Source organism: Euprymna scolopes, chromosome 8 (assembly GCF_053919585.1).
Source record: "Euprymna scolopes isolate OS-2025 chromosome 8, ASM5391958v1, whole genome shotgun sequence".
In the NCBI taxonomy this organism is placed as follows: Eukaryota; Metazoa; Mollusca; class Cephalopoda; order Sepiida; family Sepiolidae; genus Euprymna; species Euprymna scolopes.
The window spans coordinates 110402850-110419740 of NC_136489.1; the positions used below are offsets into that span (position 1 = coordinate 110402850).

The 16891-nt window shown below is 31.7% G+C and overlaps 1 pseudogene; it reads right to left on the reverse strand.

Moving 5' to 3' along the window:
• Nucleotides 1–421: 421 nt before the first annotated feature.
• On the reverse strand, nucleotides 422–548 carry LOC145284278 (U2 spliceosomal RNA; annotated as a pseudogene).
• Nucleotides 549–16891: the final 16343 nt, after the last annotated feature.

Consider the following 16891-nt stretch of genomic DNA (forward strand, 5'->3'; position numbering starts at 1 on the left):
ACTCTATACATATCATCTCTGTAAACACATCTAAGTAGCAATATTCCTTGTTTGCCGTAAATAAAAGTAAAATTAAAATAAATATATTAAAACAAACAACGCAGGTTTTATTTATTTAAAACAAAATGGGGCCGCCCGGGGGTTCCCAGTTGTAAAAAACAAGGCCGATAGCCATTAGTCGCGTGCTCTCGTGTAATGAATGCATGCGTGAATGTAGGATTGACATGAAATTCTTAAAGATAAACTAAAATGACCGAAAAATGGGCTGAAATGACATAAATAAATAAAAAGTAAATGATATAGAATAACTTTAATGAACTTAAGGATCAATTGAATGATCTTAAGAATGACTTGAATGCTTAAAAAATAACTGGAATCCTTTAAAAACAACTTGAATGATCTGGAGACTGACTGGTTGTAAAGTGGGTGATCATTTTACATTAAATTAATACAGAAAAGTGATCCCCCACTTTATATCACAATAAGTACAGCGTCTAGTAAGAACAGATACTACACGTTGATTTTGGCCAAAAGGCCAAGAAAAGGGTACATATTTGCTCCCCCACCGAGAAAATTAGGCACAAGGCCGATTTTTAATGTGAGGAGTGAAGGAGAAATGGGACTCACTCCCCGGAAGTAGGGAAGCTGGATAGTGACAATTGGTATGAAGGGTTGCCTCTACATTGACCAAGGTCTTATATATGGGGTTTCCCTCACATATGGTCTTTGCTTGCAGTATCTGCCGGACAGATACTATTCTTTGATCTTGGCCAAAAGGCAAAGAAAAGCTAAGAACAGCATCTATTAACAACAGGCCTTTTATCTTAACCAAAAAGGCTAGTCACAAAAGTGTTACGGACAGACCGACCGACCGACCGACCGACCGACGGAGTGACTTATAGAGTCACTTGCACGCGACTAAAAATGTGACACAGCGCGTAGGCGTAGGTTCGGCGTTGCCCAGTCGTAAAAAAAAGAAAAAAAAACGGGACTTGAATACCATCGGCCAGAATCGAAAACGAAAGCAAAATATTGTAGGCCAAACAAAAAAAAAATACTGGGTGTGACTCAGCATAGCTTAAGTCGATAAGCGTTATGGATGCGACCACGAGAACACAGATGTTATTTAATTGCAAATTACACTTTTTAAAACGAAAGAACGAAACGCGATTTGCAAACAGCCTCAAAAGCAACGTTTTTATATAACCCCCTTCAAACAAAACGACATTTCTACACGAAATAATTGACATTTTATTTTTGTAATCTTTCGGTTTTTATGTCCGAGAAATTGCTCTTTCTAACGGTACCACGATCATGCCTGTTTAGTGCGGATGCCAAAAGGTTTTAACGGTAGCAGGAACACTCAAACACAGTGGTTTGCCAATCATATAATAGAAGATACTCAGATTACAATATTCAATGCATTTATCGCAAGAAAAAGAGAAAACAGTGAAATTTCCATTAGATGATGCTATTTTTATTTACTCAAATGTATTACGATGAACAACAATGTGCGTATCTATGAAGCTGGGTTTCGCACATTGGAGATCACTGTCGAATATGAGATCATTTTTATCCCACTTTATATTCATTGGAATTTATTATAATCAAGTACGGACCAATATAATTTTAGAATGCATGAAACCGCGATTCCCAAGGAGCTATAAATAAGTATCTAAACTTATCGGCGCTGAATAACTTTTTAATTTCGGATATGCAGTAAATGTACAATTAAGACCAATTAAACATTCGACTGATCTATTTTTTTTTCATTGTTGCAACGTTTTATATTAATACTATTTTACTGCAAAATTAGACGTTATTTCTTACAAGTCTGTTTTCATTTCTTACAAGTGCAGGTAAAAGAATATGCAAGGGAGATAACCATATTTTCATATATATATATAACAATGCATGTCGCTTAAATAAGATAAAAATGTTATTTAATCCCACCAATGGGAAAATAAAAATATTACGAATATCAAAAATAAATAAAGAAAACAAAAAATAAACAAGAGAGAGAACTCGCAGATTACATAGAAAATTATTCTAACTTTTCTCTAACTTATGTGAAAGAAATTTTTTTTAAATGCAAGACTAAAGTGACTTTTCCCATCCTGACTGACAACGGATACATATGCGTCGTTTTTTATAAGAAACCAGCCCGGGTCTTTGAAGGTGTGTTGAGCAAAAAAAAAAAAAAAAAAGAAAAGAAAAAAATACCGAAGGAGGAAAAGAACATTAAAAAAAGAAAAAAAACGTGACGTCTTTGCCGTTGCGTCCATTGCCAAACCGGTAGTCGCGAACGTTTAAATTAGGCCTAGTCCATCGAAAAGAGGGAATGACTTTCGAAAATATCGTCGAAAAAATCGACCCCTCCCTGTTGAAAAGTGCCCAGTTTAGGGTGAGGTTATTAATGGTTTTAGCAAATATTTCGATATTTGTCTGCCGGAGGGACGGCCTTCAAAACCATACCGATCTCGTTGCGTCTGTCGGAAGTTTTGGGTAGATGTACAAACAAAAATCAACACACACACACGCATATATATATATATATATATATATATATATATATATATATATATATATATATATATATATATATACATTTAAACAGACAGGTAAGATTTATATTATAGATAAATGGAATTTTAAAAAAAACATGAAGTTCCTGAATGCGTTGCAACTTTTCTAGCGATGTGCGAATTTGAAACGACGGCGAACGTCAGATAACATGGCAAAGCGGCGTCTCATGAAAGGAGCACGACACATTCATAAGACACATGTCAGGAGGCAAGTGATGTGCTACGTTTGATGTCGGACCGGCGGGCATTTTTATCTGCATCTGATGACTCATGATCGTATCTGATTTGCAGAGGTTATTCAACGGCATGGGAGATGCAATAATTCTTTAACAAATTACTGACCTGGGCCTTCTTTTAAATGATGCCCTGTCCTTTTGCGGGAATGCCTACCATAAATATCGTTTCACAATTGCTATTCTTGGGAAACAGATGTCCGAACATTCATACAAATCTCTGTGTCCCTCATTATTTTTTTCTTATATTTATCGCAATTCTTTCTTTCTGTTAACACTCTATTTATACCCTTTTTTTATCAGCGAGACAAAAAAGTACCCATAAAAACCTCTCTTTATCTTTCGCTTTCTCTTTTCCATCTATCTATCTATCTATCTATCTATCTCTAAAATAATAATCGTTTTATTCCTATATTCCCTATCTCGCACAAGATGTCTGTTACACGCGCAGCCACGCATACAAACCTCCTGTCTCAATACTTTTAGCTTTTTTTCTTCCCAGGAATATCATTTATCTCCCCTTGCTTTCATCATTTTTTTCCTGTCTTAAAGTCTGTGTGTAATTCATATGTGCGACAACACAAACAACAACGCTAATTCCCTTACTCTCTGAATATATTTCTAGCGCTATGACTTTAAACGCTTATACTCTATCTAAACCTTTGTCACACATACAAACATATATTCTTTCATCTCTCTCTCTCTCTCTCTCTCTCTCTCTCTCTCTCTCTTTATCCCTATCTTTATTTGTTCCATCTCCTTATATATATATATATATATATATATATATATATATGTGTGTGTATAAATATGTATATATGTATAAATATATATATATATGTATATATATGTATAAATATATATATGTATAAATATATATATATATATATGTATGTATATATATGTATAAATATATATATATATGTATAAATATATATGTATGTATGTATATATATATATATGTATGTATGTATATATATATATGTATATATATATATGGATAAATATATATGTATATATATGTATATATACATACACACACACACACACACACACACACACACATATATATATATATATATATATATATATATATATATATATATATATATATATATATACAGGCGGGCCGTCAGACGTTGCCCGGTCTGTTTATTTATTCAGTTGCCCATTTGCCATTGATTTTATGCATAAACCAATTCATTATGGTTCCCTTATCTACATGTTGACCTAATGTCACTCACCTTTTTTTCTATGTTGATGTCTGGAATCTATACCAATAAACTTGAGACAATCTTTGAAACGATCGTGCAAAAGATATATTATTACTATATTGCTATTATTTGAAAATTGTAATGTATAAAAATTAAAATAAGTTCACTTTCCTCTTATTTACTCTGTATATATATATGTGTGTGTGTGTATGTGTGTGTATGTGTGTGTCTGGTTATGTCATATGCTACTGGTACCATGTAATCCAGTACTACCTACCTCATGGTCGGGTCACCGGCGACTAAGCTGGTTCCTCCACCAGACTTGTTTGGTAAGGAGGGTGGCTAGTCTCCCTGAAGGATTAAAAACAAGACCTTCCAAAGGGCGAATAAACCATTTTTCGGGTTAAAAGCCAACTAGCACCGTGTGTGTTTTTGTGTGTGTGTATGTGTGTTGGGGTGAAGGCAACCTTTCTAGGAGAAGCAAATCTCTGATTTTAAAAAAAACATAAAGCGGGAGACCAGTACCCGCATTAAGCTGGCCTGCAGTTTAACTTGTTGCTGGCTATCTTGCTTGTTGCTGGTTATCAACATTTTGAACCGAGAGAGATACTTAGCTGTCGTGCAAAGCTAAGACTCTGTAACATCATCTTTGTATAGATACCCCCTAACGCATTTGTTTAGTAAAATGGTCCTGTGGCGATGAAAGTCATTTTTGGGTTCATAGACATTTACGTGTCTAAGGGAGTGGCATTCGTCGGATAAGACGTTGCAATCATCATATATATTCATATATTATAGATATGCATATATATATTTATAAACACACACGAGCGTGCGCACACAGGCACACACGCATATATATATATATATATATATATATATATATATATATATATACATATATATACATATATATATATATATATTATTGAAAAGGAATTAGTAATCATACCTTACTGATAGTTTATAACGAGTGAAATCTTCGTTTGCGCCAATGAATGACGCGTATTTCGCCCAGCTGAAATGACAAAATCTGCATTATTCATAATTCAGCAACATATTTCTATCTCTATCTGCTCCTGTCCAAATTCAATTCATACACTCAAGTCTTTTAATAGGAATGCTTTCTTACATATTTCCAAATAGTTTCATCGGTAGGAATGTGGCTGAGGCGATAAATGTTTTCATTTTTATCCTAGCTGATGGCACCGGGGTCATTTTTATTAAATTATTTAAATTACAAAAATATATTAAGTAAAATATCATATTCTTTAGAGAATTGTCTATGCAATAATAAATACGTAATCGGCATGAATTAAATTATACTTAAGCATATTTTTCGACTTGGAAAGGTCAGGCTAACCCACGTTTGTTTATATATATATGTGTGTGTGTGTGTGTGTGTGTTTGTGAGAGAGTGTGTGGGTGTGTATATATATATGTATATGTGTGTGTATATATGTGTATGTGTGTATATATGTATATTTGTATACATATGTACATGTATGTATATGTATACGTATATATATATGTATATATGTATATGTACATATATGTGTATGTATATATGTATATATATATGTATATGCATATATATACATATATATATCTGTGTGTGTATATAAATATATATATATATATATATATATATATATATTTATATATACCTGACTCTCGTTCTTTTCCCACATCTGTGTTTTTCTAACATTGTATCTCTTAAGATACATGAACATGCAGAGATATATTCTTATAACTTTATCTTTATCTCTATGTGTTCGTTTCATTATATCATTTTTCCTCTCTCTATGTATCTGCCATACGTTCACCCACACGTCCCTGTCTGCCCCTTTCTTTATATTTATATTGCCTATTTGTATTGTTTTTTTTATTCGTGTGACATTCTCTCCTATTTTCACTTCATCTATCTCCCTCTCTATATCTATCATGCGTCCGCTTACGCATATAGACTTCTCTCTGCCTCTTTGCCTCTCTTTCTTTATAAAACAATCACTTCCTCTTCTTTTTTATTCCCGCATATGCATTTCTGTATATTTCTTTTAAATCATGCTGCTTTCTTTCTTTCTCTCATCTGTTAATATCTCTATATCAATCTATGTATCGGTCACGTGTATCATGCATACAAAATCGCAACTCTTTTTCATTCGTCTTCTATCTCATTTGTTGGCTTTTATTTCTCCTCTCTGTGCCCCTATCTTTGACACGATTCTATGCCTGGCTGCCGCGGGCGGTTCAAATCCAGCAGTGTCCATCAAAGTTTTTAAACGGCCCTTTTACTGTTGATTGATCATATGTAGTTCAAGGCGAGTCAACCTCCCAGGCTTTGTCCTCTTTCGTTGAGAAGGGGGGCAGTTTATTGATGAACGCCTATATCAACTTTACCTAAGAATGTCGACTGCGATGTCCAGACATTTCTGCAAGTCCGAATGCTCATCGTTCGAACGCTGGGTCTTCAATACAATATGCCGAGCATAATGTACTATCTTCTTGCCGTAGTAGAGATATAATAAAATCCTCTTTTACCGTATTTTTGCCTCTGTCTTTTTAATAGCCTGTATCAATCGAACATGTATATATATATATATATATATATATATATATATATATATATATATATATACATATATATGTATATATATACATATATATGTATATACATATATATGTATATATATACATATATATATACATATATATACACAGATATATATACACAGATATATATATACACAGATATATATACATATATATACATATATATATACGTATATATATGTGTATATATACATATATGTATACACATATATATATATACATATATATATGTATGTATATTTTTGTATGTATATATATGTATATATATGCATATATATGTATATATGTGTATATATATATGTGTATATGTATATATATGTATATGTAAATACATGTGTATATGTATATATATGTATATATATGTATATATGTATATATATGTATATATGTATATATATGTATATATGTATGCATATATGTATATATGTATGTATATATGTATATATATGCATATATTGTCAGGTCATGTCATATGCTACTGGTACCATGTAACCCAGCACTACCTGCCTCATGGTCGGGTCACCTGCGACTAAACTGGTTCCCCCCACCAGATTTGTTTGGTGAGGAGGGTGACTAGTCTCCCTGAAGGATAAAAAACAAGACCTTCCAAAGGGCGAATGAACTCTTTTTCTGGGTCAACGGCCAACTAGCACCGTGTATCTTTGTGCGTGTGTATATGTGTATTGGGGTAGAGAAGGCTCCCGTAAGCCGTGGTGAAGGCAACCTTTCTAGGAGAAGCAAATCTCTGATTTAAAAAAACCATAAAGCGGAAGACCAGTACCCGCATTAAGCTGGTCTTCAGTTTAATTTGTTGCTGGCTATCTTGCTCTTGCTTGTTGCTGGATCTCAACATTTTGAACCGAGAGAGAGAGACTTAGCTCTCGTACAAAGCTAAGACTCTGTAACATCATATTTGTATAGACACTCCCTCAGAGATTTGGGCTCATGGATTTTAAATGTCTGAGGGAGTGGCACCTGTCTGACAAGACGTTGCAATCATCATATACATATATATGTATATACATTTATATACATGTATATATATGTATATATGTATATATATATGTATATGTATATATATGTATATATAGGTATATGTGTACATATATGTATATGTATATATGTATGTATATGTATGTGTGCATATGTATGTATGTGTGCATATATATACATATATGTATTGATATATATACTTATATATATATATATATGTGTGTATATATATATATATTCAGAGTCAGTTGAAACGGATGTTTTTAAGGAAAACTCTGCGAACGTCCGTTTCTCCTTGATCAGCCTTTGTGTATATATATCTATATCTATAATATAAAGCTGAACGTCTCTGTGTGTAGATGGTGACAAATAGCCTCCTATATGGGTGACTATTATAGAAAACTGATCACATATAATGATAGAAGATGTATCGAGACACAGGAAGTTGTATCTTTGATCTGGCATAATGATGATTCATTCAAATTGTGGTGTCTGCGTACATGCCTGGTCCAAAAGTATGGAAATTAAAAAAAAAAAATTTTTAAAGTGTGCAAGTGTTTTTAATATAGATGCACATAATAATACTTTTATAAGTATGTTTTAACTTGAATAGGGATTGTATAATAAAATTGCGGGGTCTTCGTTCGCGCCTGGCCTCCATAGAATGGAAATAGGCACAGATTTTAATAAAGACTTTTCATATCTACCTGCGTAAGTATACTTTGATAATTATGTTTCAGTTTGAAGAAATATGGTATAATGAAATAATGGGGTGTCGTTCGCACCTGACCTCCATAGAATGGAAATATGTCACAGAGTTTAAGAAGCTTTTTTTAATATAGATCAACAGAATATTGTAATAAGTGTTTCAGTGTGAACAGGTATGGTAATACATTATGGGATTTATCTATTTTATTTTTACGCTCATCATATTTTGCTTTGGTTTTGATACCCCGAAATTCGAAGCTATCTCTTTACAACCCTTTCTTTTTATAACCTATCATACTTTCATAAATGAGAGTCCATTTTCTGTAGGCTGTTTTTGAACCCATTAAACGACGGGTACTTTTGCCAGTATATATATATATATATATATATATATATATATATGTTTCCTTCCTCAATCTGTGTGTCGGTCACATGCATCATCAATATTTTACTGAATCATGGCGGACACTAGATAGGTATGCGTTTTTTGTTTTTGTTTTTATATATATATAACCGCTACTACATTTCCTTTCTATCTAACATTGTCGCTTTCTTAGATCATATATCTAGGACCAGAGCAACCCTGCGTTGTTCCGCCCCCCCCCCAACAGCAAAATAGCAGTAATTAATATGCGTGTAGCATCATTTCATTAAATTGTTATCATTCTACCACAAGCAAGATGTATAAATATCTATAATTCCCCACTTTTCAATATCCCTATTATCTTTCGTCCAGTACTCCCTTGTATTTTGCTTCCTCTTTTTTTTATGAAAGCGACAAGAAGAATAGACACATAGGAAATCTTGATCAGCAATGCTCTTTGAACTGTTGACATAGGTTGCTGGGTTATTTGCATAAATATGAACGAATGAAGTAAGAGATGTTTTGAGAATCGTAGAGGTGAAAGATTGCTGAGTCGCACGGCATTGATTTCTGTTTATCAACGGCATATTTATATGAAGAAATGTATTTAGGGATAAATGATTTCCATACTTGCTTTAATTGTCAAGTACATATTTGTGCTAAAACCTAATAAAGGTATTCGATATGAGAAAATCTATTGATCTTAATGGGAAAATTGCGTCAGTTGATTTACTGAATTTATGTGATATTATGGTTAGCATATTTGCTGTTTATCTTGTATGACCCATCTATATTGCTTGTCACTGAGTAATATGTTTTTTCTGAGGTAGTTAACTACTATTTTAGTATCACTGATAAAAAAAAACGTACTCGTTGCGCACAAGGAAGTAAATAGCTTGTATTGCACGCAGAAGACGGATCTTTATATTTTTTTAATATTAGGCTGATTGCGGAATTTTCACAATAGTCATTAAGTATTAAATGATCAATGCCGTCTTTGACGCTTTATTAATTGATCCATTCTCCTCTAAATTATCAGTCATAATAATAACAACAGTATTAGCTGCATCAGTAGAAGTAATAGTAATCCTGGTAAAATAATCTTTTTAGGTAGAATTATACATAGTAACTTAATTAATAGTCTTTTGTAAAGAAAGGTATAATTTAAACCTAATCTATAAATTTCTTTGATTGTTTTCTGGCACAATAAAAAGGTTCCCTTTTTATAGAAACGGATATTTCCCTGAGAGGTAAGGTCCTGGATATGACCTTAAACTATATCCGATGGTGAGGGCCCCAGCTTGCAGGCCTTAGAGAGTGTGGAGCCACCCTTTAATTGCCATTGCTCCCAGGTCCACTCAGACCCGGAGTGGTAGCACCTGTTAGGGTCCCAACTATGGGTTAAATAGAATACGACTTAAAAAACAAATATACTATATTAAAAAATCGTTCTTCAAACTCACTAGATTCAGCATTAAATAACCTGAAAAGGGTTGATATGCCGTAAAATAAAACAACCAACAAACCGGAGAGGTAAATGTTAAGCCAGGCTTTCAAGTACTTGTGGAAATGTGTGCAGCGAATTTTGGTGCAGATATCCAAAACGTAGGGTCTGCCAACTCAACAGTTTGACGGACGACGTGTGTGGCCCGGGATCGTTTCTGCAATATTGTGCACCGTGAAAGGTCAAACCTAACTGCCGTTCTCAGAAAGAAAAAAAAGCAAAATGATATTTCACTCGCTTTGTTTTCTTAGCGTGTATGCATATCTCTAACTTTTTATTTCTCTTTCCCTTACTTTCGTTCTGCTCTTTTTCTAATCACTCTGTTTCTCTCTCTCTCTGGCAAAGAGAGATGAATTCTGTTAATAGTTTAAGTTGGGTCTCCGAACAACACGGACGATTAACAGTTTTGGGCTGCGAACGCCATTGGCGACACGTGTCGGGTCGAGTTCAAAAATGCTACATTTAATTGTTATGAATAAATGATTCTAGTTTTCTTATAAAACATGTTTTACTTTCTTGTTTTTATACAAGCGTAGATTTTCCAGCAAAGCAATCTATGCTGTCAACAATGATAATAAAATTATGTCCGTAATGACGACAAAAAAGACTGGAGACGAAACACACTAGCAGATGTAGCAAACGTCAGATCAGCCATAATCAATTCTATTGAACTCTCGAGGTAACCGGGGTTTGTATCGTATCAATCTCTTAGTTGTAATAGGATGTGCCTATCGTTTCATCGTGTATAACACCTGGGAAGCTGATTGTCTTTCTGAGAACATAACAGTTTCAAAGAAATTTCCACACGATAAACCAAGTAACTTTGCTGCCGCAAACGATCGGATTACAGTTAAGTAGTAATTGATTCCTCCTTATAATCTACACATATGAAACTTGTTTCGTACACTCATTATTACATTTTTTGTATATGTTAATATTTGATCTTAATATAACATATTAGGATCTTACAATAAAACAATGAACAGCAAAATAATGCACTAATAAGCATCAGATTTTGGAATTTTAGCAAAATGATAGAACTAACACAATGTTGTTTTTTTTCTAATTGAAAGAACAGTCAATATCTACTTTTAAAAGGTATGTAAAAATAAAGCATAATTTCGTCTCTGGAGAACGTGACTCAAAAATATGTCGTATGAAATGAACATTTTTCATTCTCCAAGTGTGTCTCACATTGCTTTTGTAAGCAACATGATAAAGTTTAGAACCACATGATATTTGCTAAACAACATAATAAAAATGGGTGCTGCACTATCTTTTGTAAACAACATGCTTTTAATGAAAATATGTCTGTGCTAAAGAGACAGCATGATTAAATAACTTATAATTATAAATCTAGACAACAGAATCGGAACTATATTTTCATGGATATTAAACAGCGTGTGTCTTTACATACGGACTAATCCATATATTAATACGCTAATTCGCTTCGACCGTTATCATCCTGATCACCACTTTTTAAAAAAAGTGGATTATTATAAATGACTAATAAAACAAAAAATATTCGAGTCGCTGGTAAGGAAAACATTCTGAATATATATTAATACATCATCTATATATTAATACGCTAATTCGCTCCGACTGTTATCATCCTGATCACCCCTTTAAAAAAAGTGGATTATTCTAAATGTTTAATAAAACAAAACAATATTGGTGTCGCTGTTAAGGAAAACACATTCTGATTGTATATTAATACATCAAAATAAGTAAATGATATGATGCTTTTGTTGATTAAGGATCTCTCAAATGTCTGCATTTCAGGTTAAAACATATTAATACATACTTATATATCATGGTGAAATTAGTACAAATCCAACGCATTTCAGGTGAAAACATATTACTACCTACTTATTGGTCGCAGCGACCGTTATCAACCCTATGTCCCTTAAAATAAATGTGGAATATTCCGAATGGCTAATAATAAACAATTGGATTAAAAAACAAAACAAATTTGTGTCGCTAGTCAATATTAATATTGGTTAATACAAATAGCAACATTGTTTTCATAATGTTCATCATTTACGTATCTAAACACAATCCCAAAATTGCGTACTGCATTTACTTTCTAAACCTGCTTGATGTCTCCGTTCGAATGAATCAAATATTTCAGTAAAGCTTACTATCTCGATTTGGATAAGATCGAGAGCATTTTTGTATTATAAAAAAAATCAACCTTTGAAGAAAGGTATATAAAGAAGTGAGAAACAGAAAGATAGAGATAGACAGAGAGAGAGAGAGAGAGAGATAAAAAGGAGAGGGAGAGAAAGAAAAGGACGGGGAATTAAAGTAAAAGGTTTATGTTGAGAAAGCAAATCAGGTTTCTGCAGACAGTTTTTTATCAGCATCGAATATTGATCATCACATATGAGAGGAGTTAATGTAGCTTAACACACAATGAATGAAATATTACTGGTGGATTAGAATGAATGGGGCAGAACAAATGAGTGTCACAGTGCTTGGACGTGAACGCAAGTAACTTAAGAAAAAAAAAGGGTTTAGAAAAGTCTCTCTCTCTCTCTCTCTCTCTCTCTCTGTATATATATATATATAGAGAGAGAGAGATAGATAGATTATATATATATTATATATATGTATATATATGTATATATATAGAGAGAGATTATATATATTATATATATTATATTATATATATATATATGTATATATATATATATATATATATATATATATATATGAGAGAGAGAGAGAGAGAGAAAGAGAGAGTAAGAGAGGCGCAATGAAAGAATGAACGAGATTTACAGGAGATTAATCTGCGTAAGAAATATATATCCCCGAAAATATTAGTATTCATTTAAAGATAGGTTAGGTTTGAGGAGAGTAAATCCCACTGAATCTCTAACGACATGTACGGCTTACGCAATGAGAAGACAAACTAAAAATGCATCAATTGTTACGGTCAATTATCTTGAGTATTGCAGGATCCATCTATATATCTATCTATTAATCTATACATGTATCTATTTACACACATATATAAAGAGGAAACAGTGAAATTGATTTAAATTGCATATATCTATGCATATATATATATGTATATATATATATATATAATTACTTCATTTACTCACATAAAATTAATATACGAAAGTATAAATTTATGCGTAGACTTTAAGTATTTACTTCAAAATGCTCAAGACGTAGGTAGAGCTAGGTAGTAAGTTATAAAATATATATGACGATTAAGCTACACTCAATATTCCGCGTTTCATCCACTCTAGGACTTCTCAGGCTTATGCATAAGCTACAAGAGTACTAATTATAAAATATATATGGCGATTAAGCTACACTGAATATTCCGCGTTTCATCAACTCTAGGACTCTTCAGGCTTATGCTCTGAAGAGTCCTAGAGTGGATGAAACGCGAAATATTCAGTATAGCTTAATCGCCATGTATATTTTAAACCTTATTATATATATATATATATATATATATATATATATATATATATATATAATTCGTATTTTGGGAAAAGAAATCCATAAGAGTGCTCAATTACAAGGAAAATCCAAAAATAAGAGCGTATTTATATATATTTTTTGTTTAAAGAAAGTGTTTAGATGACACAAGTCATTGGTACCGTCGTTTTCAAACCCGATGATCAGGACCGTTTCAGATACTCATATCAAGCTCTCGTCAGCCAATACTCATTTATATATGTGTGTGTGTGTGTGTGTGTGTGTGTGTGCATATGGCGGTATCCAATCTCGGCATCGTGGATATATATATATAAATATATATGTATATTATATGTATTATATATATATATATATATATTATATATATATTATATATATATATATGTTATATATATATTATATAATATATATATTATATTATATATATAACATATACATAATATATATATAATATATAATATATATAACATATATATATATATATTATATCTATCTATCTATCTATCTATCTATATATATATATATATATATATATATATATATATATACTAGCAAAAGTAACTGTGGTATACTGGGTTCAAAAATAGCCTACAGAAAATGGCCTCTCATTTATGAAAGTACGATAGGTTATGAAAAGGAAGGGGTGTAACTTTGGGTTGAGTTTGTAGGTATAAAAACCAAAGTAAAATATGATGAAAGTAAAAATAAAATAGATAAACCCCATAATTTATTATACCATACCTGTTAACACTGAAACACTTATCATAATATTCTGTGAATCTATATTAAAAAACCTTGTTAAACTTTGTGACATATTGCCATTCTACGGAGATCAGGAGCGAACGAACACTCCATAATTTTATTATACCATATTTCTTCAAACTGAAACATAATTATCAAAGTGTATTTATGCAAATAGACATGAAAAGTGTTTATTAAAGTGTGTGCCTATTTCCATTCTATGGAGGCCAGGCGCGAACGCAGCCCCCACAATTTTATTATACGATCCGTATTTAAGTTAAACATGCTTATCAAAGTATTATTATGTACATCTATATCAAAAACACTTGTAAATGTGTTTTTTTTATTTTTGATTTTTTTTTATTTTTATACTTTGTGGACCAGGCGCGAACGCAGACCCCACAATTTTAATGAACCACCGTTCTGCGAGATCAGACATACCCATTCCTGTGTCTCGATACATCTTTTATCATTATATGTAATCAGCTTTTTTTTTTTAAATAGTCAGGCATATAGCAGCCTATTCTTGACCAGACACACACCCACACATTCAGCTTATATATATATATATATATATATATATATATATATATATATATATATATATATATAGTCATCCACATACAGTACTGTTTCGCTATATAAAATAATATATATATATAATATAAAATAATATATATATAATATAAAATAATATATATATAATATACTAGACCACCCGTGACCCGTTGGGTCAGTACGTTATATTAGCTATGGAATTCATGTATGAGCGTGACACTTGCGGCATAAAGAAAATAGTTTTTTTTTACATAACAGAAGCATTTCTATGAAAGTATATTAAAATGAAAAAAGAATATAGATATATTTCTATGAGCCGTTCTGTTTATTATAATTGTTATTTTTTTTTAAATTAAAGTTACTGAATTATAAGTGGTTGGTCATACTTATAGGTAAATATGCACTGAACAGGTACCATAATCCTTATTATAGTTAAATTCAAATTTTGATATATCATCTTTTAAATGAAATTGTTAGTTGAAAGTACAGAATAATAAAAAAAAAACACTCTCCACATGTTAATAATGGCTTTTTAAATAGAAAATGAAAATAAAATGTAACTTTTTTCATTTAATTTAAGCAAACATTCAGTACCCATTGTGTAAAGGAAAACACTATTTAATGTAATAGAAATGTGTGCATTTACCGATTCAGCTTTCCGTTTGGAAATGTAAGCAGACGACTTTAAAAAACATGGGAAGAAGAAAAAGAATTTTTTTTGTAATAACGCCCTCTAGTAAAAAGGTCTGCATTAGTTAAGGGGGATAACTCTATCCAGTTTTACATCCCTCCCTTTTTCTCTCTCTCACACATACACGTAACTATTTCTCGCGTACGTAACGAAAACAGAGGGAGTAGGAGTGTTGAAATCTATTAGAGGGAAAGTGAGAGGTGTTTTCTTTCCATAAATTGTATAGGGTAATATTTCATATTATTAATAGATTCATAGATAAATAGATTTTATAATATATATTATAATTATCTATGAATCTATGTATTATTTGTATATATAAATGACTATTTGATCAAATTAAATGAAATTGTTTGTATTAAAAGCGATATAAAAATTCCGGAATTGGAATAACGGATTGAAGACGTTGCTATTTACGCATGCGCAACCGGATGTTGAAAACCGGAAATCTGATTGCAAACATACAAGATCCATAGACTTTTAGTATTATATAGATATAATATAAAATAATATATATAATATATATAATATATATAAATATACATAATATATATATATGTGTGTGTGTGTGTGTATATGTGTGTGTGTTCTCACATCATTGTCTTTCATATATTTTCTTTTTTTTGTCTCATTTGTTATTTTCCATTTTTCATAATTGCAGAATAATATGTATTTCCCATATTCTCTCATTTTCATTTCATATTTTTTCATTTCTTTTCCGTCAGAAATAAAAATGCCATCTTCTTTTGCTGCGATTACTCATCAGCATTGACATGCAGTTACGCTTTTCTTTAAGCGTATTAAACAACATGAACACACTCCTGTCAAAAATCGATATTTCAATATTTTAAATGAACCTGCCACTAACAGAGGATCGATTATCTATTATGAATTCCTGAAAGCAGAGACATTTCCTTCCTATATTTATCACCTCTTCTAACGATACAAATAATGGCGATTACTTTAGAACCATTATCATTTTTTTCTATTTTTGTAAACATTTGATATAGAATGTATGGGAAAAGTAAACGGTATGAATGATATTTTCATATGGATCTAGAGACGCATACTTTCTGCGTTTTAAGCTATAATAATTACCGAAATAAACTCTTTATTTTAAGCATATAATAGTATACCGTGAGTAATAATGTGCTGGTCTTTCAACACTGTCGCTTGGACAGATTTACGAGTAAAATGAGTCCAGATCGTGTGTTGCCACTTATATTAA